At 45.8% G+C, this 24617-nt stretch overlaps 1 protein-coding gene across 2 annotated transcripts in view; it reads right to left on the bottom strand.

The window, feature by feature from the left end:
- Positions 1-24617, bottom strand: part of LOC146785119 (uncharacterized) — a 578200-nt gene that overhangs the window by 538638 nt on the left and 14945 nt on the right. The window lies entirely within an intron of this gene.

Genomic DNA, 24617 nt, shown 5'->3' with positions numbered 1-24617 from the left:
CTGGGCACTTCTTCCAGAGGGTTCCATCAAGTATAGATATAAAGGATAAACCAATATTTATTGAAAGAAAAACACCTTGCAGAAACACAACCTTCTGCACCCATGCGTGACCTCTTTGTATACTTCCGATGTGCCTGTTATTGGTGATGAAATTGAGCGAATGCTGCCCCTTGCCCCAGCCCCATCACCCTAAGAGGAGAAAGGACATGCTCACGGATAGCCGAGTTACTGAGATGAAAGGTACTGCTGTTAAGTTGTGCATGGAAAGTGCCATCCAATGTTTGACCATGTTGCCATTAGACAGTGTGGACTAGCAATTTCATTCTAGTAGTGAAAGATGTTACCTAGCCACCTGGAAGCACTTTGTGCTAAAATTCATATATTTAGTTGCTTGTAAGTAAGGGTCCAAGCTTTGGAAAACGTATGTGTAAAATTCATTTACAGTGCACAGATGGAAATTCACTTTTCTTTTTGCATTGTTGCTGAAAGCAAATGGCTGTTTACAAAGTTTCACCCAGGTACATCTGTTCACTTCTCCTTTTTCTGACAAAGACCATCATTGTAGGATCTACGACTCACGTTTTCTAGAGGGTCCTCAAGAGGTGGGTGGTAAGTCTGTTTTACTCACTTCTTGATTAGGAAACTCTTGCCTGAGTGCTTTTGTGGCTGAGAGGCTAAACTGACTAGAAGGTAAGCAGGAAGATAACCATCAATCTCAGCGACACCCCTTTCCATACCCCACTAGACTTACATGAGCCACTAATGCCAGATGAAGGCGCTTCCAATAGGAAACAAGTCTTAGGTGAGGGTGTGGAAGTCTGCCTGGGGATACTACATTGGCACACTAGGAGGGATAGAATTTAAACTATTTGTACTGGAAACTTAGGTGAGTAGACAGGACGATGGCTGGCACATGGTATTAAACATGCCTTTAACCTCTCTTCAAGGTCAGAAGGTGACTATTTGACCTTGTATTCTGTGATAATTCCTCTGACTTGATAGTCAATGCAAATGCACTATTGTGGGAGCCCGCTTCAAAGGTGATTCTTTTTGTGTATGGCTGAAGCGGTATTTACTTCTACATAGTCTCTTTTACAGGATGATACTTTGTTCTGACTAAAATTAGGTGACTGAAGCACTGAAGTCCAAATAAAGGTAAACTCTACGGAGATGTCATACTATGAATCCCAGGAAGGGGCCTCTTGTGGCTATATACTTGCCTGACAACACTCTCTCCCCTTTTGCTGCATACTCCAAGCACCAGCCAGGGCTTGATTTGAGCCTTTAGGCACAAATTTGCATTGACGTACTCCCACTTAATAGATTTAACGCGTTTCCCTGAGTGTTACTGTTAGGGATATTTTGAGAATAACTGTATGTGGCATCAATATGCAAAACAGTTTCTACTTTTCTATACACTGTCTATAGAGGGTGCTCTCTCTCTCTCTCTCTCTTGTTGAGCCTAACAAACACAGGGTGCTATAGCCTGAAGGGTTGGAAATTGTAATAACTTGGGTCATTAGTTGAGAGGGGTGAGTATCCACCTCAAGTAATAATCACAGTCCTTGTCAGTGTAAACCGCCAAAGTCACAAAATTAACATAAGCCCCCCCCCCAGAACCTAATGGACAGAGCAGGCTGGTTTAACAAAGAAGTAATGTGCAAAGTATTTATGCAGTACTAAAACAGTAATAAAGTTGAAATGCAAAACAATGAAAAACCCAAAAGAAATTTGAAAAATAGAATAGAATTTAAAAAATCCTATATGGGGGACCAGAAAATTTTAAGAAAAAAGTGCCAGGAAGAACAAAGTGCCAGTGATAGTCAACTCTCACAGTGAAACAGGACCTAGACACAATTTGACGCTGACTGCAATGGAGCGCAGGTCAGATAAACTAATGAGGTTTGTCCTGGTAAAAGCAAAGACTTAACTTTCTGACTTTAGACCCTTCCTCTCCCAGTGCACCACAGGAGTCCACTTCTAAACCTCCCAAGACGTCAGAGGAGGCACTTAGAGATTCACTGGGTGGCAGGCAGAGTCCAACAGTAGAATCGAGTCCAGGTACAGTTGGCACCAGTCAGCTCGGTAGTTGTGGGAAAAAACCTCTTGTAGCTTGTTGTGTCCCTGCAGCTTTAATAGGAGGCCAGCCTTATGACCCTTGGAGTCCACTTCTTTGTCGTGGATACAACAGGGAGAGCAGATCAAGTTTTCACGGCTCGTCTCATGGCTTAGCCAGCAGATTCAGTCCTCCCTTGATCTTCCACCTGTGGAGGATCAGACTTCAAAGAGAGTAACTTCAGAGATGGTAGGCCTCTTTGAAGTTAATCAAGTTCTTGGGCCGTGCCGAATGGCCATCCTGCCAAGGACACACACACCCAAGGCTTTTTGTCCATGTCCTGGGAAGAAGTTCACACCTTGTTCACACCTATTCAAATGCTAATTATTGTCTGGCAGAAGTGGGAGAGCAAAATGCAGATTAACTTCTGTGGACTGAAGTGGGTACCCCGAGATGCCACATTTATGCCTAGCACGAGCGAGTAAGTGGGAACGCCACCTGGGGATGACCTAACCAATGGGACATAAGTTCTTGGGGATAACCCTACCCACTTTGGGCATCTTCAAGATGGCAAAAGTCCTGGCCATACTAAACTTGGGTTCTGAGGGCTGGATGTGTGTGTGGGAAGTGAACTATTGTAATCCTAGTGTCCTCCCACATCAAATACTAAAATCCAGTTTAAGGCAGGTTCTGTGCCTACAACATTTGGGACAAAATCTGGAAAAACAAACACTGGGTTTTCAGCAACCAGACAGTAGAAAAACAAAATCTGTTTACGCCTCCTGTTTTCCTCCTTTGAAGTGTGCCCCCAGTGTTAATGAAAAACCCCACCAGACCTATCAAGGAGGTTTTGACACTACAACAGGACCTGACACTGTAACGTCAACAAGAGGCCCACTGTGATTGTGGCTGGTCTGGTGGGGAGACAAGCCAGCCTGGTTGTTAGCTACAGCTGCTTGTGACAGGGTAGGCCTCTTTATAGGTAATCAAGTTCCTGGGAGCAACGTACAGGCCATCCTACCAATGGCAAAACAACACCTCCCCAAGTCCAAGGCCTTTTGTTCTGGTCCTGGGAAGAAGTTCACACCTCATTCACATCTATTCAAACTGGCTGGCAAAAGTGGGACAGCAAAATGCAGATTAGCTTCTGGGGACCTCAGGCTGGCCACCTTTCTAAAAGTACCTTTTCTCTTAATAGTTATACAATAGTTGATTTTACGATTAAATTGGGTTTTGAATACCTATTAAAAGGAGTTCTTGAATTATTTTTCTAGCTGCTTCCAAACCAAAGTTAACATTATTAGCTGTTAACCCTGTGTTTTCGTATGGAGCAGCCAGCCTTGCTACAATGAAAATAACTTTTGGGCCGTTTCCCTAGAAGGAGATGTGGAACAGTAAACGTTTACATTTCCTACTTTTAAATACCATACACCCTGCTTTATAGGTAATAAGGCCTACTTAAGGGTAAAGTAATAATATTTCAAAGGAAGGTTTGTGCCTGTCAACTGGAGTTATTTTAAGAGGTCAAATTTGTAGTTTAAAACTGTAAAGCCAGGTTACAGAGGGCATACCTGCAGTCATGTTTACACTGTCACTGTAGTGGGTGGGACAATGGGTGCTGTAGCCCACTTGTGACATTTAACTTACAGGTCCTGGGGACACGGAGGTACCATATACTAGGGTCCTACAGATAGGTTAGATATGCCAATTAGGAGTATCATAGTTTTACTATGTTGAAAGGGGAGTACAAGCACTTTCTCATTGGTTTGCAGGGGTAAAGTGGGTAAAATGGACAGAGTTCCACAGTCAGCAAAAAGATAGAGCCCAGTAAAATATGAAAAATTCAGGGTGAGCACCCAGAAAATTCAAATTTGCAAGAGAAATGATTAATTATTGAAGATAATCCCGCCAGGAGGTAAGGCAAGGCTAGGAGTTAAAGTGTGTGTTAATGTATACCTGTGTGGGAATATTTGGGGTCCCAGCACTTCAACATGTTGCTAATGGCATCTGTTTCATATCAGAAACCGTGGAGCAACAACAGCAAAGTTCTGGGTGCTATGCCTCAACCATGTTCCTAACACATCCCAACATGTGCACAACTGCGATCAAACACAGCCCCAGTTAGGCCTTGGAACTGGATCAGTCACGTCGGCAGCCTACGTTCAGGACAAGTGCTCCGGCAGCCTAACACCTGCTGCTTTGGAATAGGAGTCACGTCACAACTGATGAGGGCCCATGTCTTGAACACTTCTGTCCCCATTCCCACAGACGCTGATACTCGTTAGGGAAATAAGTATCTGGCACTCCTCTTGCTCTGACTCTTAACATCTGCCTCCAGTGCTGGGCTCTTCAACTTAATGTATTACGAATTGAGAGAGAGAGAGAGCAGTTAAGGTCTGCCTACAGCAGCAGGACTAAATTGAGGGCTTACATTTCTGATGCAGATTGTTATACATTTTGCTTGCTGGAAAGAACTACAGCTGCTGTGCAGCACTACTAATTAAGAGAAACACAAAACCTGTTAGTTAAAAAATGGCACTGCCACAACAAAAGAGTGAGTAGCATCAGAAACACGCAATGCCTTTCTCAGCCCCACCACACACCGAGCAGGGGCAGTCACGCACTGGCTTCCATACTATGTTTTTAGGTCTCGCCTGACCCAGCGCATGCGCTGGTCTGGGGAGACTTATTGAGAGTGCTCTAAAAAGTGCTACCAGGCCAGCCTAGAGCTACAGTGCATGAGCACGGGGGCGCGCGCCGCGCTTTACCGCGATTACTTTCACTTTCGCGGCCGCACAGCCGCTTGGCATAGCCAATAGGTCTCGCTTTTGGGACCTTATAAGTATTTAGTTATTCAAGTGTTGCATGGCTAAACACTTATAAGGTCCCAAAGGCGAGACCTATTGGCTATGCCAATGCTTGTTTTGTGTGCAAATGGCCAGGCCAGGCACTAAACATCCAGCATGCGTCCTTCTGATTAAAGGCATGCAAGTGTCCTATCTGGTCACATCTCTTTGTTTGCTTTCTGGAAATTGAAGTTTGCTTTCCATTCTAAACTCTGGACTAGAAATACCTGAATGAAAAGAAAAAACAGCACTGGACAAGCTACTTACACTGGAAATGGAAAAATGCACGCTCAATTCATCACTTCAAAATGTATTGTTCACTGCTTACTTGAAATTAATAGTACAGGGCATACTATTACTGCTCAAGTCTAGATGGGGGATTAATACCATGCTGTGAATAGCCATAGGGCTGACAAAGGAACTATTCTAAACAAAGGGACAGAACGACAGAAGCCTCACCAGCAGTTGCAGTAGGCAGCACCTGCGGCTCCTGAAGGCAGCAGCGACCTCTTAGGAAAATCTTTTGAGCCAGCACTTGTATTTTTCGGCAAATTAAGTGATGTCTGCCTGTGTCTGCTGGTAAATGTATCGATCAGTAAAAATCAGGTTTGGATTGGGGACACAATTTGGCCCGGGCAGCCAAGAAGAAATTACAGAGGGTCATATTATGTTTTTTTAGGTTCATGAGGATTGAGTGATTTGCCCAGAATCACGAGATGTCAAACTGACGCTGGGACTTGAACCTGGTTTCCCAGTTTCAAAGTCAACTGAGGCCACAACCTGTCCCTGTTGACTGAAGTAATTATTATGTGGCTGGGAAAGGAGAAGAGCAGAGACAGAATTATCTCCACTGCTTGCTTGAAGTGGAGGAGGACAAAAACTGAAGCGCTTCCTCCCTGGGCCTCACAAACCCCCACCTCTCAATGCTCCAGTCCTCTCCCCTGCTGCAGACCCCTGAAAAGTAAGTCTAATGGCTTCCCACCAGCAGCTCCTTGAGGCCTCAGGCACACCTCATGCTGTGACAGTCAGAGCAGCCTATTGTCATTCTGCCGCTGACATGAGCCCGCTGGCCTGTCTTCAGCTGCATGGGGTCATGTTTTGTCAAGGCTGTAACAGCTTTTCATGCTGTGCACCACGGGTGGAGTCCAAAAAACCAGCCCGCCAACTGACCTCAGCCAGAGACCCATCAGTCGGTGCAGGTAAAAGTGCACGGGGGTGGATGCAGAGGACGACGAGAGGCGTTTTATGAGGGGGAATAAAATAAAATAAAAAGAAAATGTACCTTGTGCTCGACGCCCCTCCCGCCCCCCAGCTACGCCACTGATTTGACCCGAAAGTTTTCCGTGAGAAGAGTTCGCAACAGGAGTATTAACATAAATGTTCTCTTGCTACAGGACAATAAAGTCATAAGTTTGATGCGCTGACATATTCATTGAATCGATTTAGCCAGGACAGCTATCACAAATGGCAGACCTATCTCTCATTGGTTATAGACACCACAGCTATGTCTTACACTGCGGATCGGATCCTGGACAGGAGAGTACCTGTTAGTCTTATTTTCCACTCTACTGGTCTCCTTGTAAGTTCTCATTTTCTGTCTCTCTACATCCATTCACCTCAACCATAGCTCTCTAAGGTAAGCCCCTACATGACAACCCTGCCACTGCTGACACAGGTTGGAGGTGTGAGATATGACCCTATGCCCCTTGAAAAGCACCCCTCAGTGATAATCCATGACAGGAATCTAGCAGACATCCATCAAAGACATTACAGTGGCATATCACAGTCCCAAAGTGTCCCAGCCATCCGACATTCATACGTATCCATTTGCTGGGTGATGGGCATGTCTGCCAACCTAGAAGAGGCATATACAACTTGGTGAAGCTCCCAAGTCCTATTCAAACAGCCATTTCAGATCATACTCCCACAAGCCAAAGACCATGACACTCACCTCAATGATGAACTGACATATGAACAAAACTGGCATGCGCGAATCCTCAGACAAATTTGTAAATCACTTGAACCTCTGTGCCATGACTAAGAGTTCAGGGTGGAACCCGCCATCTAAGAATATGAGCACCCCATTGGCAAATGGTACACAGACTCAAATAAGGGGAGGGACAGGAAGTAAGGGAATGGAAAGGGAAAAGATTGGAATTCTGAGCCTGGAGACAAACAAGGGTTGGTAATCAGAGAACAGCCCTCTATATAAAATATGTCACAATAACACATTATCACAGTACAGTACAAGCGTGGAAGAGATTATTGCACTCACCGCCGTCGGTCTTGAGTAAATGTTATTCTAGCCTGGTTCCACAAGTAATTATGTCAGCAGGTAGAAGCTGACAGAAAGGAATAGCAAACAGCTCCCACAGAAGAATCGAAATAGCAAAGCCAAAAGGACATGTGAGAAAATAAGTAAATAACAAAAGTGAAAGGATGGCAGAGAGCCCAGTAGCAAACTGAGATGAACACAAAGAACCTAACAATTCACTCAGTTGCCAGATGGAATTCTATTCACCTGTTTTTCTTTTTGTATTCCGCTGCCTATCATGGCTCGGAAACAAACTGTAGGGTACCGCTTCCATCTTGGGTAGGGGACAAACCACCTCTATGCTGGGACGGGACTGGTACACAAGGAGCCACCATGCTCCTGCCCGTCCCCCTAGCAGTGACCAAATACATTGCCGAACCCAGACACCAATATCCGCAAGCACCACCTACCCAGTGAATGCAATTATTCCCACAATCCACCATGGCAAATCCTGCAGAGGCCGAGGAAGGACGTGTCTGTCCTTGGAACACCTACAATTGGAAGTCCGACATTCCAATAGCTCAGTTAGGCCAAACGAGTGGCAGAATGTCCATTAAACAAATGTCTATAACATAAAAGCATCTTCAAGAGGTAGTTTTTAGTCCAACCAGTGGGTGGTCGATACCACCTGTAGGGAAGAAGTCTAGAAGAAACAGAGCCACTGAAAGGATAACTTTGTCTTTCAAGGCAATTACCAAGTATAGTTAGCCCTTTAGAAGACATTGCATCGATATTGTGCAGCCCCAAACCGTGTGTAACCTAAGAAGCATCAAACACCTCTAGGCTCTTTGAACTTCTGTGATTGTGGCTGCTGACATGTGGTTACATTTCTTCGAGCACCACGAAATCATAGGCATTCGATCTTAATGTGGGGGAGCAATACTGCTTAAAAGAGATCTCCTTGAGTGCTAAGCCATCACAGGCACTTCAACTTCAGGTCATGTTGCTAGAGCCGCCTGGTCCCCAGGAATCCCCATTCATTCTAGCAGTGCAAAAACTTCCCTGGGTTGCAACCGGCTGTGCCCTGCACCTCCTAACTCATCTCCTAGCACTCCTCCTTTTCAATGCAGCACATATTTCAGTTTCATAGAAGGGCACCTCCATGACCTCTCCTTTGCAGTGAGTCCATTGTTTTTTGGCTTTTTTTTAGTATGTTTTATTGTTTGATTCATTAAAATTTTACAATTAAAATAATAAAATAAAGGAAAGATCAACGTATTTTAAAATGCATTAGAGACTCATTGAATTGCAATATAAAACCAGAAAATGCAAAGACTTGTCGATTAGCAAACTAAAACCAGTTGTTAAGAAACCTAGGGTAACCACCCGTAGTTTCTGTAATCAGTCAATCTAAATTCTTACAATTTGAGCCAAACTCCTACGGGTTGAAACATCCATGGTAATAACTGATACATCGTTTTGGTACCATGACAAATGTGGTAAAAACTCAAAGTGCTGGCGAAAGGAGTATATAAACAGTCAAAGCGCATTCAGGCCGGGCCAGGTGCGTGTTCATTTGGAGCCTTTTTTCCGGTGTACATTTGGAGATTTTTTCCTGTGTACATTTGGAGCCTTTTTTCCTGTGTAGATTTGGAGCTTTTTTTCCTGTGTACATTTGGAGCTTTTTTTCCTGTGTACATTGGGAGCCTTTTTTCCTGTGTACATTTGGAGCTTTTTTCCTGTGTAACAACAGTCTTGGTGCAGCGGTCTTTTAAGGCTCAAACAAGTCGGGTTGGTGGATACACCTCTTCTACTTTTTCTTGGTGGTATTCCATGGCCTTGTCTTTGAGGCCGAGGGCTTTGAGCTTCGAAGTGGGAAGAGATAGAGGGGGGAACCCTAGTTTCATTTGTTTCACTTTTCTAACTCCTGTGCTTCTAGGTCCAGTAACTTCACTGCCTTGCATGCTAGCTGGACCGTGGAGCCTCCTAATAGTTTTATTAAGGCAGATCTGCAGGTTCTCAATTGCAGCTGTTTTAGTGTTGGCTGTAGAAGATTTTTCCGGTGGGTAGAAGGGCGAGACAGATGCCTAGTAGATGAAGTAATGATTCAATGCTATGTCTGCAGAGACAGCACTCCAGGGTTGGCCAGGTTTGTTTCCGTTTCAGTGTTAAGTCTTTGGATGAAAAGACTCCCAACCTCAGTAACATCAAGTTGTGCTTTTTTAATTCTGAAAAGTGTTCCAACAGATATGGTTGGGGTTTAAGACTTTGGATGTTGGCATCACCAGCCATGCATGCCTTTTGTTCGCCAAATCTGCTTTGTCTAATGCCAATGATTGGAGTCTGATAGCTTTGTTGATTACTCGTTTAAACTCTGGATATGCAGATACTGTGTGCCAGGCATCTACTAGTTTGAAAGCTTAAAGTGACTGGTGTAGCGAGCCGTAGACTGGTTCTTTACTCTGGCTTGTTTTTCTATTTCGAGCCAACATTGGTGGGCCAAGGAATTTGTGACTGCTGCCCTCATTCTCCAATAGCATTTTGTTAGGGCAGCTTGTCTGGCTGGGGTCTGGTTGTTTCATCCAAACTCCAACCTGATGTGTGCTTGTGATATATTTCGTGGAATCCTGAACATTGTTTTGAAAATGCTAGATTGTAAGGTGTACAAATTTGATGCATCTTTGCTTTTAAGCAATTCTGATCCATACGAAATCGAAGGCATGAAGTTTGCTGCTATAACCTTCAGAAGATGGTTTGTTGAGCAGTCACTCAATTTGTTTTGCAAGGTTTTGAATGCAAATAACAGGTTGTTTGCTTTTGCTTGCCTAGATGACACATGTTGTTTGTAGTTGAGGTGGCGATCGAGGTGTACCCCCTGGTATTTGTATCCTCTGCAGTGAGTCAGTTCCTTCCCTCAAGGCAGGCCTCTGGCAGCTCTTATAGGGGAAAATGTCAGATACACTAACCAAGTTTGTCTTGGTAAAATATATTACCTTTTAACTTTAGTCTTTCAAGTCCAAAAATCACCACAAAAGTACACTTTTAAAGCCTACTAGAATCTGAGGGGAGACACTTGGAGACTCACAATGTGTCGGGCAGAGGTGACAGCAGGGCCCAGTCTAGGTCTATTTGTTACTGGTCGGCTGGGCAGTTGCAGAAAAAGGCTCTTATAGCTTGTTGTGTCCCTTTAGCTTTAACAGGTCAACCATATGACTCTTGGAGTACACTACTTTGTCCTTGGTACAAGAGAGAGAGCAGGTCCAGTCTACCAGGCTTTTCTCAGGTCTTTGAGAGCAGGTTCAGTCCTTTTCTGATCTTCCACAGGTCCAAGAGTGCTCTGAAGTAGGTGCTTGGAGATGCCAAATGTATCCCTATCACAACCTAGTGGGTGGGAATGCCCTCTGGGGACACCCTAACCAATGTGGTAAAGGTTCGCAGAGCTAACCCTGCCCACTTTGTTCGTTTTCAATATGGCCGAAGTATTCAGCAGTCACACTACACTTGGCTTAGAGGGCGGGGACTTGTGTGGGGAGTGTACTATGGTAATCCTTGTGTCTTACCAAATCTAACACTAAAATCCAGGTTTAGGCAATCCCTATACCACAACAAACTCAAAGACACAAGTCTGGCAGGACGAAAGCTGAGCAACTTGACAGTGAATACACACAAATTGTTTTGGCATTCGGTTGCTCCCCAAATCTCATATGCAAATCCCCAGAAGACCTATCAAGCAGGTCTTGACACTCCGGCAGGATCTGACACTGTGATTTCAGCAAGAACCCCACTGTGATGGAGACTGATCTGGATGGGGGCACAATAGAAAGGTGCAGGCCTGGGTGTTGCTAACTACATCTGCTTGTGACTACTCACACTACCTCTCACCAAGCCTGTGTGCCCACATACCCACTCTCCTTTCCCTCAAAACCCCATATGTACAAAGCCACACAATCTGTCAACTAGCCTCATCTCACACTGCCCATATTCACTCTGCACCTCACACTGTTGTCTGTGTTCCCCTTCTCTATAAGTCGCTGTGCACCACACACCCTCGCAATGCACTCGTGCCACAAACCCCGAAACCGGTCCTAGGATGCTTGTTTCCAGTCCAGGGAGGACCTGGCTTGGCAGTTCGGGCTGGACTGTTCCCATGAGGCACAGGGTCAAGACTGATTTGCATATGGCTAGGTTCAAACTGGAATGGCATGGTGAGCAAAAAAACTATGGATTTAGGCCCAGATCTCTGGACTGGGGTGAATGTATGACATTGTTCTGCATTCTGTCCATCAACTGTTGTTTTTACATGGATATGTCACACAAGTGCAAACCGAAATCTTGGCAGCTATGCACTAATTTGCCAGTATTCTCGCAATATTTAGTATGACCAATCAGGCAGGTGTTGCATTGAACTGACTATGTGCCACGCAATGGTCTACTTGTATTGAGATGCATCTTACCTTTTGAGAAAAGTCTCAGGGCCATATGTATGAACACATTTTTCCATAGACACAGAATGGGAAAAAACCTTTGATACATACGGCCCTTCCTTCCCAATGGTGGGTTCTCGTGGAGTTTGCTGTGCTTTTTCCCACAGTAAACATGGTCATAGGGTTCCCTGGATCTTACTGGGTGCACTGCACCACTATTCACCCTTCATTTATCTGTCCTACTTTTAGGGTGGGATAGGAGAGCGGGAGGGGGAATAGTTGGGGGGGTTTTCTATTGTCTTTAGTTGAACTTAAAAAATGCACTATTTTGAATTATGGATGCGACACTGCCTGTACATTAGTGGTTAGGAAAAGGGAACAGACTATAAATGCCCTTTGTAAGACTCCCCTCTAACGCAAGATGTGAGAAACCAGATTGCTACGTACAAATGCATGGGGATGTATATGGTGGGAGAAAAACAAAAGACTGTATTTGAATGCTTATATTTTGGAAGTACATGGCATACAGCGGTCACCAATAAAGAGTGTTAAAAAAAAAATCTGTCCTACTTGTTGCCAGTTACTAATTGGCTCCCAGGAACTAATTCATGTAGCATCTCCTAGAAGGATCCTGGTGGCCCGCACAAAAGCACATGTTTTTGGGTTGTCTCTCTCATCAGTAATGATTTTGAGTTCGAAAGGGGTTTTTCAGACAATTCCCAACATGACTCCACTAGTCACTGGCCCTCGCTTACTGTAAGTGTCCCCAGGCAGTGCTTTCACCAGGCATTACAGAAAGGAATATTTCTGAAAGAAGGGTCCTCATAGATTTCTGATGCGATAAACCGCCCTGCCATACTCCTTCCTTATGCTCCAAACTCCAACCCCCCCTGACCCGCACTTTGAGAAGCAGTTCTAACCAGCCCAAATACCTTACTGTGATGACACATACCAACCTCTGAGGCTGGTTCACATGATACAGTAAAAGCATGCGAGCTGCAACTCTAACTTAATTCATACCTGAATACGCCTTCCCTTACAGATACAAACCCCTAGTGCTCAGACTAGCATTTCTGCAGCCAATGCAAAACCCTCTCTATTTAGTCATGGCTCTCCAACTTAAATCTAAGGGGCTTCAGACCCCAACTGAAAGAACAAGTCAAATATTTTGGATTCCCTCTCGAATCGACCGTCTCAATCAAGGAACATTGCCAAAAAGACCAAAATAGGGGGTTCCTACTCTCTCTCCTCAAAAATGAAAACCGTTTCTCCCAGTAGGAGGCTTCACAATGACAGTTCAATCTCTAGTCCCCTTCTACCTAGATAGAGACAACGCTTTGCTCTATGGCTATCCCTAAAAGACATCCTTTACACAGCAGCATGGCTCATCAAGGGGCTGAAGAAATCCAACCGCATCACCCTTGTGCTAAAAGATCTACATTGGTTCCCCCTGCAAGTGCGGATAGTCTTGAAGATCAGCTGCATCACTTACAAGGCCCTCTACACCAAGACCCCTATCTCACTAGCAACAGTCTAACAATACCTGGAGGTCAATGCCAGGCAAGGAGCTGCAACATCATCATATTAGAGACTAAACACTGCAGGAAGGAGAAAACAGGACTTCTTAGCCTATGCCCCCGGAATCCCGAAGAACATCCACTCCGGCATCAGAACAGCACCAACAATTCAGCAAGAAACGGAAAACTCACCTTATCAAGGAACCTTATCCATACTTATCGATATCTGTTATTGCTCACAAGATATATGCTCTAATCCTACTGTCTTACTTATGTACTTGAAATTTGCTGAATAAAATCTGTTCTAAAAAAAAAAACAAAATCAAGGAACTTTATCTCACTTCTCAGGACTAACATCTCACCCCTTTCTCTAGCACAGCCTCCTTGCTTTATCCCTTCCATCACCATGTATCCCCATTGGGGCTTGCTTCCTGTACAGCACTCCATTGCTAGCCATCAAGGTTTGTGCTTTAAAAATACCAACACAAACATGCATACTAGAGTTAGAGGTGGTTACAGCATGACTCTCTTGAACGGGATACCCTGCGTGAGAGTACAGGCGTTTCTAAATTACCTGGAATAGTGGGGGATACACTAATACGAGGCAAGCGAGGCTGTTTGTTGTCCAGACACAGTCAAACAATCACCCTCGTCCTTTAAAACTCAGCGCCTGCACTGCTTAGCTGGAGTTTAGTAAGTGGTTAAAAACTTGGCTATTTAAAGGTAATTGATTTACAGCCACTTTACAGCAGTGCTGGGAAACTCAGACAGACAGACAGACAGACAGATATGACTTGGGCTCTGTAAGGAATATTACACGTATCTCATTATGACTGATTATGACCTGGAGAATGACCCCGTACTGCCACTCTCACACATTTCTATAAACGGTGTTCTAGAATAGTCTACGGTTTTCTCTTGGGTACTGAGGAGTGGGATGTCTTCCACTGCTCTTCCTTGGAACAGGGGACGTAGAAGCAGGAGAGCGGTTTTGCTTCTCTGTTTAGGGCAAGATATAGCAATATAGCTTTCCCTACATTTTCCTTAGTGGGAGAGTTATGGCATGCAGCGATGTATTCTGAGAGAGAGTAGAATGAGATATATACCACCATTTTCCAGCCTGTGGACTGGTGGGGGGTGGCTTCTACTGCACGTTCTATTTGTTTACTGTGTGGTGGAGAACATTGGCCTACTGGTTGCCAACAAGTGTGGGCTTGATTGGGCTGAGCACAGCGTCTGGCAGCTCACTCATGCAGCATAAGGCAGCGTAGCGTTGTGGCAGCTAGCACAGGAGTAGAACTGTCAAGTTGTTTAATGTCTGAGGTCATAACCACCACTTTTTATTGGCTCTTGGACATGGACTACTGCAATACATTATGTTTAATGGACTCTAGGGCTGGGATTAGGGAAGTGTCAGCAGATGTTTCTTAACCCTAACACGACCTGACCATAAAACAGAAGTCTCAGAAAAGCATCTGAAGCTAGCTCTGAACTTCAGGTGTTTGTAAGCAGCTCTGCTTCCTGCTGTAAATAATAACGGTCTCTCATGTCACGTGTACTGAAGAGAAGTGACCTTCCATAAATAAGTGCTAAACTGAGTTTTTCAGTTGCCAATGATTGTTTTATTGTGGTGAATCTACCAGTGTTACTATTCAATTTTAAAATAACTGCTACATTGTTCTTTTGACCTACACTATTTCAATAACTACATCTACAAAATGAATAATGATTAATATGACAATTTTATAAATAAACAGTTTCCCTCTGATTTTACATGTACGCCTAGCTCCTTTATATGTTGAACATTATTGTCAAAAAGTGGCTTAATAATTTGGGAGGGTGTGCTTCGACCAACTTTAAAAAAACACATACTGCTTAGGTCCCAACTTAGGGCCTGATTCTGATGCGGTTAGGAAAGCATTCCCACTCATGGCCTGATTCTGATGCGGTTAGGAAGGCCTCCTAAGGGCATTTGCTCCTTCCAAATCGGATCGGGAATGTGTTTTTCCAACCGAGGGCCCAATTATGATGCGGTTAGGAACATATGCTCCCATTGAAGTCAATGGGAGTCCAACCAAATCGTATAGGGAAGCATCCGGATGCATCGTACTCCGTCGGTCGGACTCTCCCGATCCGAGTGGGTTGGAAATCATTTCCAAACCGATTCGGTCGGGAAGCTTTCCAACCCGCATCAGAATCAGGCCCAGAGTTGTAAAATAATGTCTGCTCTGTTAAAATGAATATCAATGTGTTTATCGACAAAAATGAACTATCATCCTTATTAATAGAATCACCTGTCCCAAACTCCACATCTACCTCGACATACAAGTATGTAGTCAGGCAGGCCCTGCGACCTAGTTCTGGGATTACTGATTGATGGGTCTCAGGTGGGAGGGTGCATAGCTGGCAGGCAAACACGCGGGCAGGAAACTCTTGATCAATCTCACAGATAGGCGCAGCGAGATCACAATGGTCAGTGGAGATTTCCCCCAATAAAGCACACATGTCCCGAGGGAGTATGCACGCTTCAGGAGACACCATAAAGTCAGATGCCACATGAGATAGGAAGACATAGCTAATCAGGACCCAGCACACATAGTGATCACGTGCTCCCCATGCTTGACATATTCACCACTGGCCACACTGTGTCCACGTAAGGTCGAGACCCACCTTTAGTAACCATTGACCATTAATTTATGACTCTTAAAAAGCAACCACCATTCCTCACCATATATGGTACACTGGATGCATTTATGGGTTGATGTAACATTGTATACTAGACCAATGTGAACCCAATGTAAATTGAGACAGTTCTCAGACATCGTGCCTGTAACTGTCTCCCGGCCGAATTGCTTAATTAAATGAAACTGTTCCTGTTTTGCCAAACGTCTCTTGTCTTCTGTTTTTTAAGGAATTCGAACCGGAGCAACAGGTCAACTGCTGGCAGCGACGCCAAAAGCAACAGGCAATTTCCCAGAGGAATGCGTGCTAAATTCAATCAGTACCAAACTACAATAAAGTTAAGAACACAATAAAATTTCTAAAATAATATGGAAAATCAAGAAAAAACTGAACAAGCACAACAATTATTAATATCAGATAGGGTGAACATGAGATATAGATTTTTAAAGTTTTTAAGGCAGTAAATACTAGGAAATCAGAACGTGCCAATTGAAAGTCAATGGGACCTAAGAATGATTCCAAGTGGACCAAAATGAAATAAGCATCAGTAAATATAGAAAGTCACACTGGTCGAAGTGTCTATTTTGGGACGCTGTTACATTTCTGGTTCTCATAATACTCCAGTTGTACAATGTAAGATAAGTGAGCAAGGAAGGGTCCCTTGAGATTGGATATATCGGTGTTGAGCTCATGCTGAAGCCTTTAGTTTTGGTGCCAAATGCTCCAATAGATAAAAAGCATGATTTTATAGGCAATGACATAAGTTCGCGGCTGGGGTATCTTTGTCACTACACCTTGTCCAAAGTTCTAACTTGAGACTTGCGCGCTTTATAGGTTCTCAAAATTCTCATGAGGTGCAAAGCTGTATGCTGAAGCCAGGCAGAGCTCCACAAGGCTGTATGCTTGTGAGAAGTTGGCCTGGTATATGGTGTCCACTAGTTATAGTGGGCACCCTGTACCAGTTCAAACAACCCCTTATTGGTTATAGGTTAAAGACAACCTTTATTGAAAGTTATCCTAGTGGTAGCTATGGAGAGCAGCCTCCAGGCTAAGACTTGAAGGAATGTAAAGCAGCTTGTTTTACCAGTCTATAATCTCTTGAGTGCCTAAATGAAAGACATCCACACCAGGTATATATATAAAATATATGTATTTATTACTAAACACACCCTCCTAGACTCTTTATGAGACTAGAGGTCAAAACACATAAGTTACACTTCAAATATTACAGTAAAATAGCACAAATACACGTCAGGCCCTAGGGGCGAGCCAAACCATATACTAAAATAGTGGTATAAGAACCACGACTTAACTAGACACAAGGCCTAGAGCCTGTAGAATCACTGGAACCCCAAGGAACCACCCAAGGTAGTGACACAGGGGACCCACGGGGTCGTGTGGAGTGTGTGAACACAGCCGCGAGCTCCCGTTAGCTTCTATGGGGAAAGTCGCGGTTAGATTTTTAAAGATTAGGGACACTTAGAAGTGAGTCAGGACCAAACCCTTTGGGACTTAGGAAGTTCTAGGGCCAACACCCACGGGAGCACCGGAGTACTCGTGTTACCTCACCCAGCGAAGCCGGGTGCATAGGTGTCAAATGATGTCGGGTCGCGTCGTCGATTTCAATGGGAGCTGGCGAAGAAGTGCTGCTACTGGGAAGATGCGAAGTGTCCGAAGAGATCCAATCCTGGATCGAAGATGAGAAAAACCTGAAAGCAGAGGGGACAGAGTCTGGGTCACTAGCCAGTGACCAGGAAGGCGATAGGCAGATGCCCACCGATGTCGGGTGATTTCAGATGAAGAAGGTGAAGCTTGACTCTTCAGCCACGAGGACCAAGAGGCGGCGAGGATGACCAGGAGCTGGATTCGAGCTGTCCCACAAATGATGTCGAGTGCTGCAGCATCGGTGCCCGGATTGGACACAACAAGCCTTGGCAACAGCAACCCACGTAGAAACGAGAAAGATGCTTCGGTGCAGATCAGCAACGTCTGAGAGACTCACCACTTGGTAGGGAGTCAGGGCAAATCTGGAGCAACCAGGAAAGCCCAAGTAAATTCAAAGTTACCTCCTCAGGGACACACCAGTCAACGGACCAGGGATCGCGAAGGGACCTCAAGACGAAACACAAAATTGCAGCCCACGGGTCACTCGGGGTGACTAGGCCAACAATCTTCAGTGGATTCTGTGCTCGAGGACAGAGCTACAAGTCAGCCCAAGCACGACTTCAGGAGACGTCGAGAAGTCAATGCACTTGCAACAGTGCACGGTGTCCAGGAGTTCCGGTTCCACACTACTCATGAGGGCTGCAGGTCTCAACTTTGTTGGGGACTCGGGTCAGCCTGTGAGACGTCTGGAAATCCTCTTCCTGGGCTACAAATACTTCGGACTCTGGCGGGAGCTTCGGAAATGCAGACCACCAAATTGCTTTGTTGGTGCCTGTCAAGCAGGGGAGTCACTCCTTGACCCCAAAGGAGATTTCTTCAGTCCTCTCGTCTTGAGTAGAGTGTCAAAGTTCCAGGATTCAGCTTCAGAGTTTCGTCCAGGGATATCTAAAGTTCTGGTTACAGAGGTTCCTTACTTATACCTAAGGAAGGTGTTGGACTAGCTCTGGGGACCCACCTATGGGAGGGTTTGGAAAGAGGGGTGGCTACACCCATTTTGTTTGTCCAGTTTCACGCCAGAGCAGGGGCTGGAATCCCCTGAACCGGTTTGAGCTGGACTATGCACAGGGACACCAAATGTGCCCCCAGTGCAGGACTTCAAAGCACTCAGAGAGTGCTCCCACCCAGCCCTAATACACATAAGCCTGTCTGGGAGGTGGTACCTATTGTCCAGGCCTCCCCTGCAGAGTTTCGGTCAGCAGCAGGAGGCCAGACCCGTGTCTGTGGCTGCAGCATCCATTTTGTGATGCCAGGGCTCTATTAAGTTTCTACCGGGTATACCAGTCTCTCCCTCTAGAAGGGTGGGATCATACTCCCACACCAGTTACTGGTGTGGGGGTATGATTCCAAGGTGTTTGACACCAAACACGACATGTTTCCGTGCAGCCAGTCCAAAGTTAGCATTTACCGTTTGGTTATAATGCACTTAAGAGTATATGGGTCAGGCTGCACCACTGACAACCCCGGAGAAAAGATTCCCAAGGCTGCAGAGGGGCTCAGCTCATGCCTGGGCACCCTCTCACATATAACGAAGCACTCTGCCTTCAGGATTGTTAAGGCCTGCCATAGGAGTGACTGATAGGTTTGTGTGTGCAGTGATAGGTGAGGTATAGTGAACCTATACTTCAGTAAGGGGTGAATGCACCACCTTACCCAGGCTGCAGTAGCAGACCTGTGGTGTCATTTTGGGTGGCTTTCCAGGGGTGGCATAATACATGCTTCAGCCCCTGGTAGGCCTCTGGGGCAGCTATGCCCTGGTTACATAGTGTACCACATACCAGGGACTCACAGGGTACCTCAGGATCCAATCTGTGGTGTACCTAAAGCACATGCAATCAATTTAGAGAGGAAGCAGTTAGGCTGGGGCCCTGAATAGCATGGTCCCAGCCAGACTAAAGTAAAAAAACAGTGAAACACCAGCAAAAAGTGGGGGTAAACATGTGAAGCAGATCCTACTCTCCTACACCCCCCCCCAAACGCAGGGACATTAAACTAACCTTGACCAGTTGAGTCTTCATGTTCTAAGTGGAAATATCAAGAGAGTCCATCTGCATTGGCATGGTTACTCCCATGTCTATGTTCTACTGTATAGTCCATCCCCTGTAGGGAAATGGACCACCTGAGAAGTTTGGGGTTTTCGCCCTTCATCTTTTTTAGTCATAAGAGGGGCTTATGGTCTGTCTGAACAATGAAGTGAGTACCAAACAGGTATGGCCTCAACTTCTTCAGAGCCCAAACCACATCAAAGGCCTTCCTCTCAATGGCTGACCAACATTTCTCTCTGGGGGTCAACCTTCTGCTTATGAAAGCCACTGGTTGATCCTGACCTTCATCATTCAACTGTGACAGTACAGCCCCTACCCCCAACTCAGATGCACCTGTTTGGACAATGAACTTTTTGGAGTAGTCAGGACTTCGCAGAATGGGAGCAGTGCACATGGCCTGCTTCAGGTCATCAAATGCCTTTTGACAGCTAACTGTCCACTGAACCTTTTTGGGCATTTTCTTAGAGGTTAAGTCATTCAGGGGTGTCACTATAGATCCATACCCCTTGACAAATCTTCTATAGTACCCAGTCAGGCCTAAGAAGGCTCTCACCTGAGTCTGGGTAGTGGGAGCAACCCAGTCCATTATGGTCTGGATTTTGCTCTGCAATGGTTGAACCTGGCCTCCACCTACAAGGTGGACCAGGTACACAACCTGACTCTGCCCTATCTGGCACTTAGTAGCCTTGATAGTTAGGCCTGCTTTTTGCAGGGCCTCCAAAACATTCCTTAGGTGGACCAGGTGATCCTCCCAGGGGGAGCTAAAGACAGCACTATCATCTAGATATGCTGCACTATAGTCTTCCATGCCTGTAAGGACTTGATTCACCAACCTTTGGAAAGTGGCAGGTGCATTCTTCAAACCAAAGGGCATTACCGCATATTGATAGTACCCACTAGGGGTAGAAAATGTCTTTGGCTTTGCATCATCAGCCAGTCTGATCTGCCAGTAGCCAGCTGTTAGGACAAATGTGCTTAGAAACTTGGCTGAGGCCAAAGTATCTATTAGCTCATCTGCCCTGGGGATGGGATTGGCATCAGTCCTAGTGACTGCATTGAGACCCCTGTACATCCACACAAAACCTAATCTCTCTCTTGCCATCTTTGGTGGAGGTTTAGGTACCAGGACTACTGGACTGCCCCAAGTGTTCAATAACTCCCAAATCCAACATCTTTTGGACCTCTGTCCTTATACAGTCCCTGACATGGCCAGGTTGCCTGTAGATCGTATTCTTCACAGGCAGACTGTCCCCAATGTACACTTCATGAGTGCACCAGGTAGTCTGACTTGGAGTCAGAGAAAACATATGTCTGTACTGGCTGAGAAGTTTCCTGCAGTCAGTTTAATGCTGGGCAGTGAGGCTGCCTGCCAAGGATACACCATCAACTGACCCATCATCAGGGTTCTGAGAAAGCAGGTTAGGGAGTGGGTCACTCTCATCCTCCTGTCCTTCATCAGTAGCCATTAGCAAGCCCATGTCTGCCATGTCAACATATGGTTTACGACTGTTGACATGAAGTACCCTGTGGGGACTCCTAGGGGTTCGAAGGTCTACCAAGTAGATGACTTCCCCTTTCTGTTCAACTATTGATGGGGGCCACTCCATTTGTCCTGGAGGGCTGCTGGGGCCAGGCTCCAACACCCACACTTTCTGTCCTGGGTGATAAACAGTCAGTACAGCCTTTTGGTCATGCCAGGCTTTTTGTAATTCCTGGCTAGCCTCAATGTTTTTGGTTGCTTTTTTCATATACTCAGCCATCCTGGAGCGGAGACCAAGTACATAGTCCACTATGTCCTGTTTAGGGGGTTTGAGAGGTACCCCTATCCCTCCTTCACCAGACACAAAGGACCCCTAACAGGATGGGCAAACAAAAGTTCAAATGGGCTGTAACCAACCCCCTTTTGCGGCACCTCCCAGTAGGCAAACAAAAGGCAGGGCAAAAGGATGTCCCATCTGCGCCTAAGCTTCTCTGGGAGACCTTTAATCATGCCCTTTAAGGTTTTGTTGAATCTTTCAACTAAACCATTGCATTGTGGGTGATAGGGTGTGGTGAACTTGTAGTTCACTTTACACTCCTTCCACATAGCAGTCAAGTAACTCGACATGATGTTTGCATCCCTGTCAGATACTACCTCCTTAGGAAAGCCTACTCTTGAGAATACACCCAAGAGAGCTCTTGCCGCCACAGGTGCTGTAGTGGTCCTTAGGGGAATTGCTTCTGGGTACCTGGTGGCAGGGTCCACCACCACCGGTATAAACCTGTGCCCAGATGCTGTCTGAGGATCCATGGGACCAACAATGCCAATACCAACCCTCTCAAAGGGAACCCCCACCACAGGTAGTGGTATCAGGGGGACCTTTGTGGTTCCAGCTGCCTTGCCACTGGCTTGGCAGGTCACACAGGAGCGACAAAACTCCTTAGTGTCTTCAGACATGTGGGGCTAGTGAAAGTGAGGGACAATTCTGTCCCAAGTCTTGTTCTGGCCCAGGTATCCTGCTAGGGGAATATCATGGGCTAGTGTCAATAGGACGCCCCTAAACTTCAGAGGTATAACCAACCTCCTGGATGCACCAGGCTTGGGGTCTCTACTCTCTGAGTAAAGGAGTCCATCATTTCAATATATTTTATGGGTGCCACTAGCATTCCCAGCAGCCTCATCAGCAGCTTGCTTTCTGAGGGGTTCAAGAGAGGGACAGGTTTTCTGCTTCTGGCTCAGATCAGACCTGGAAGGTCCCCCTGTCCCCTAGAACTCAACCTGGTCAGGTTCAAGCTCCTCTGGGACAGTTCCTTCTTCAGGCTCAAGATCATCTCCCTGAGGAGACTGATCTGAATTCTGAGTCAGGTGGGAAGGCACTGCCTTAACCCTACTGCTCCTCCTCTTGGGAGGCACCTGGTCCATTATTCCAGAATCCAGGGCCTGTCCAGTGTTAGACATTTTGGTCTGTTACCTAGTCATAGCAAAGACATGAGCAGGAATCCCTAACATTTCTGCATGTGTCCTGAGCTCCACTTCAGCCAAAGCTGAAGTTTCTAGATCATTGCCAAGCAAGCACTGCACTGGTAGGTCTGCACTTACCACAACCTTCTTAAGGCCAGTTACCCCTCCCCAGGAGAAGTTAACAACTGCCAGAGAATGGCCTGTTCTGACATTGCTAGCATTGGTCACTTGATACATTTCACCAAGTATAATTTGCCCAGGATCCACAAGATCTTTTGTCACCATTGTGACACTTGCTCCTGTGTCCCTGAATGCCAAAGCCTCTTTTCCATTTATTAAAGGCTGTTGTCTGTATTTGCTCAGATTACTGGGACTCACAAAGGAGGACATATCCATGCCTCCATCACAGACTAGAACAGCCTGAGTTGGAATTTTGACTAGGCCAGTGTCCATCTCAGAACCCAGGGTCAACCCTACTACACCATTATTCTGAACGTTACCATCACCAATTGTAGCTGTACTAGAGGGAACAGTTGCCTTAGGGGCAATGGTGGCTGGAGTAGATTCTTTGGACTTGGTGCAGTCACTGGTCCAGTGAGGTTTCTGCTTACAGATTTTGCACCATGGTTTATTTTGGCCTTTTCACTTGTTAGACTGTGAATCCCCACCTTTTGGGGGGCTTGTGAAGACTTCTGGTCTTTACCCTTGTCCCCACCCTTGTCAGAGTTTTTAGGATCTTTCTTCTTGGGTTCACCACCTTGGTTCTGTACCTTCTGCCTCACCCTGGTTCTGACCCACTTGTCTGCCTTCTTTCCCAATTCTTGGGGAGAGGTCAGATCTGAGTCCACCAGGTACTGGTGCAACAGCTGATTCTGACAATTATTAAGGATCTGCTCCCTCATAATCAACTTGTACAATCCTTGAAAGTCATGCACTTTGCTGCCAAGTAACCAACCTTCCAGAGCCTTAGTAGTACAATCTACAAAGTCTACCCAGTCTTGATTCTGTGCCTTTTGGGTATCCCTGAACTTTAACCTGTATTGCTCAGTGGTTAGGCCAAACCCATCAATCAAGGCACTCTTCAGACTGTTGTAATCATCTGCCTCCTCCTCTCTAACAGTGAGGAGCTTATCTCTATCTTTGTCTGCAAAGGAGAGCCTTAGGATTGCTGCCCACTGCTCCTAGGGGACCCTTTGAACTTTACAGGCCCTTTCCAGTGCAGTTATCCATTTGTGGATGTCATCCTCACTCCGGTAGGGAAGGACAATCTTATTCAGGTTTCTATGGTCATAAGACCTCTCCCTATCTCTAGGGATGTTGCTGCCATCCATGGGACTCAAGTCCCAACTTTTTTCTAGCTCTGTAGAGCTCTAGGGCCTCCTTATCTAGGGCTACCTGCCTCTTTCTGATTTCCAGCTGAGCTTCCTCATACTTAAGCAGTCTCTCCCTCCGCTCCTGAGAGGTTTCCCTCCTATGAGAGGGAATAGAGGTCCCTATGGATGAGCCAGAATGGTTAGACTCCACTGAGGGAGATCTTGACCTTCTAGTGCCACTACCAACTCTTCCAGGAGGGACAAAGAGGTGTCCATTGTGGCCCTCTCCATCACCTTCTAGGGGAATTGGATTTTCCAGGTCCAGATCATTGTCATCTGCCTGGCCAGCATCAGAGGTCAGGTCATGGGTAGTTTCACCCCTAGGTCCTTCCTCAGGTGCTGTCCCCCCACTCTGCCTACCCCTTCAGATCCTATAGATCTGCTGAGATCATCCAGCCTGAGTACCTCTATGAGATGCTGGGTGGTTGGACTTTTGCCTGTCCTCAGTTTCCTAGCTGTGCATAATGCTCTCAGTTCCACGAATGGGAGGTTATCATACTTGGAAACTAGAAGCCCATTGGCTTCTGGCAGGGACCCACTGGCTTTTGACCTTGAAGACATTACTGGTGAGGTGTGGTGTATTGCACTACCTACTCTAGTGTGGCCTACTAAACTCTCTTGAGTTGTAGAAAGGGTGTGCTAAGCCCTTAACACACAACTGTAAGTTCAGTAGAACTTACTGTATTCTAAAGCTTGTATTATCTGTACCTAGGGTACCTTTAGTGGTTTTCAGTTAGTCACTCAATTGAGATTATCTGGTAAGACAATAGCAAGCTGGAATCCCCCACGCTGCACACCAATGTGAGAAGTTGGCCTG

This window comes from Triturus cristatus, chromosome 11 (assembly GCF_964204655.1).
Source record: "Triturus cristatus chromosome 11, aTriCri1.1, whole genome shotgun sequence".
Taxonomy (NCBI): domain Eukaryota; kingdom Metazoa; phylum Chordata; class Amphibia; order Caudata; family Salamandridae; genus Triturus; species Triturus cristatus.
The sequence above is the reverse complement of the archived record's forward strand: the minus strand, read 5'-3'. Positions and strand labels throughout refer to the sequence as shown.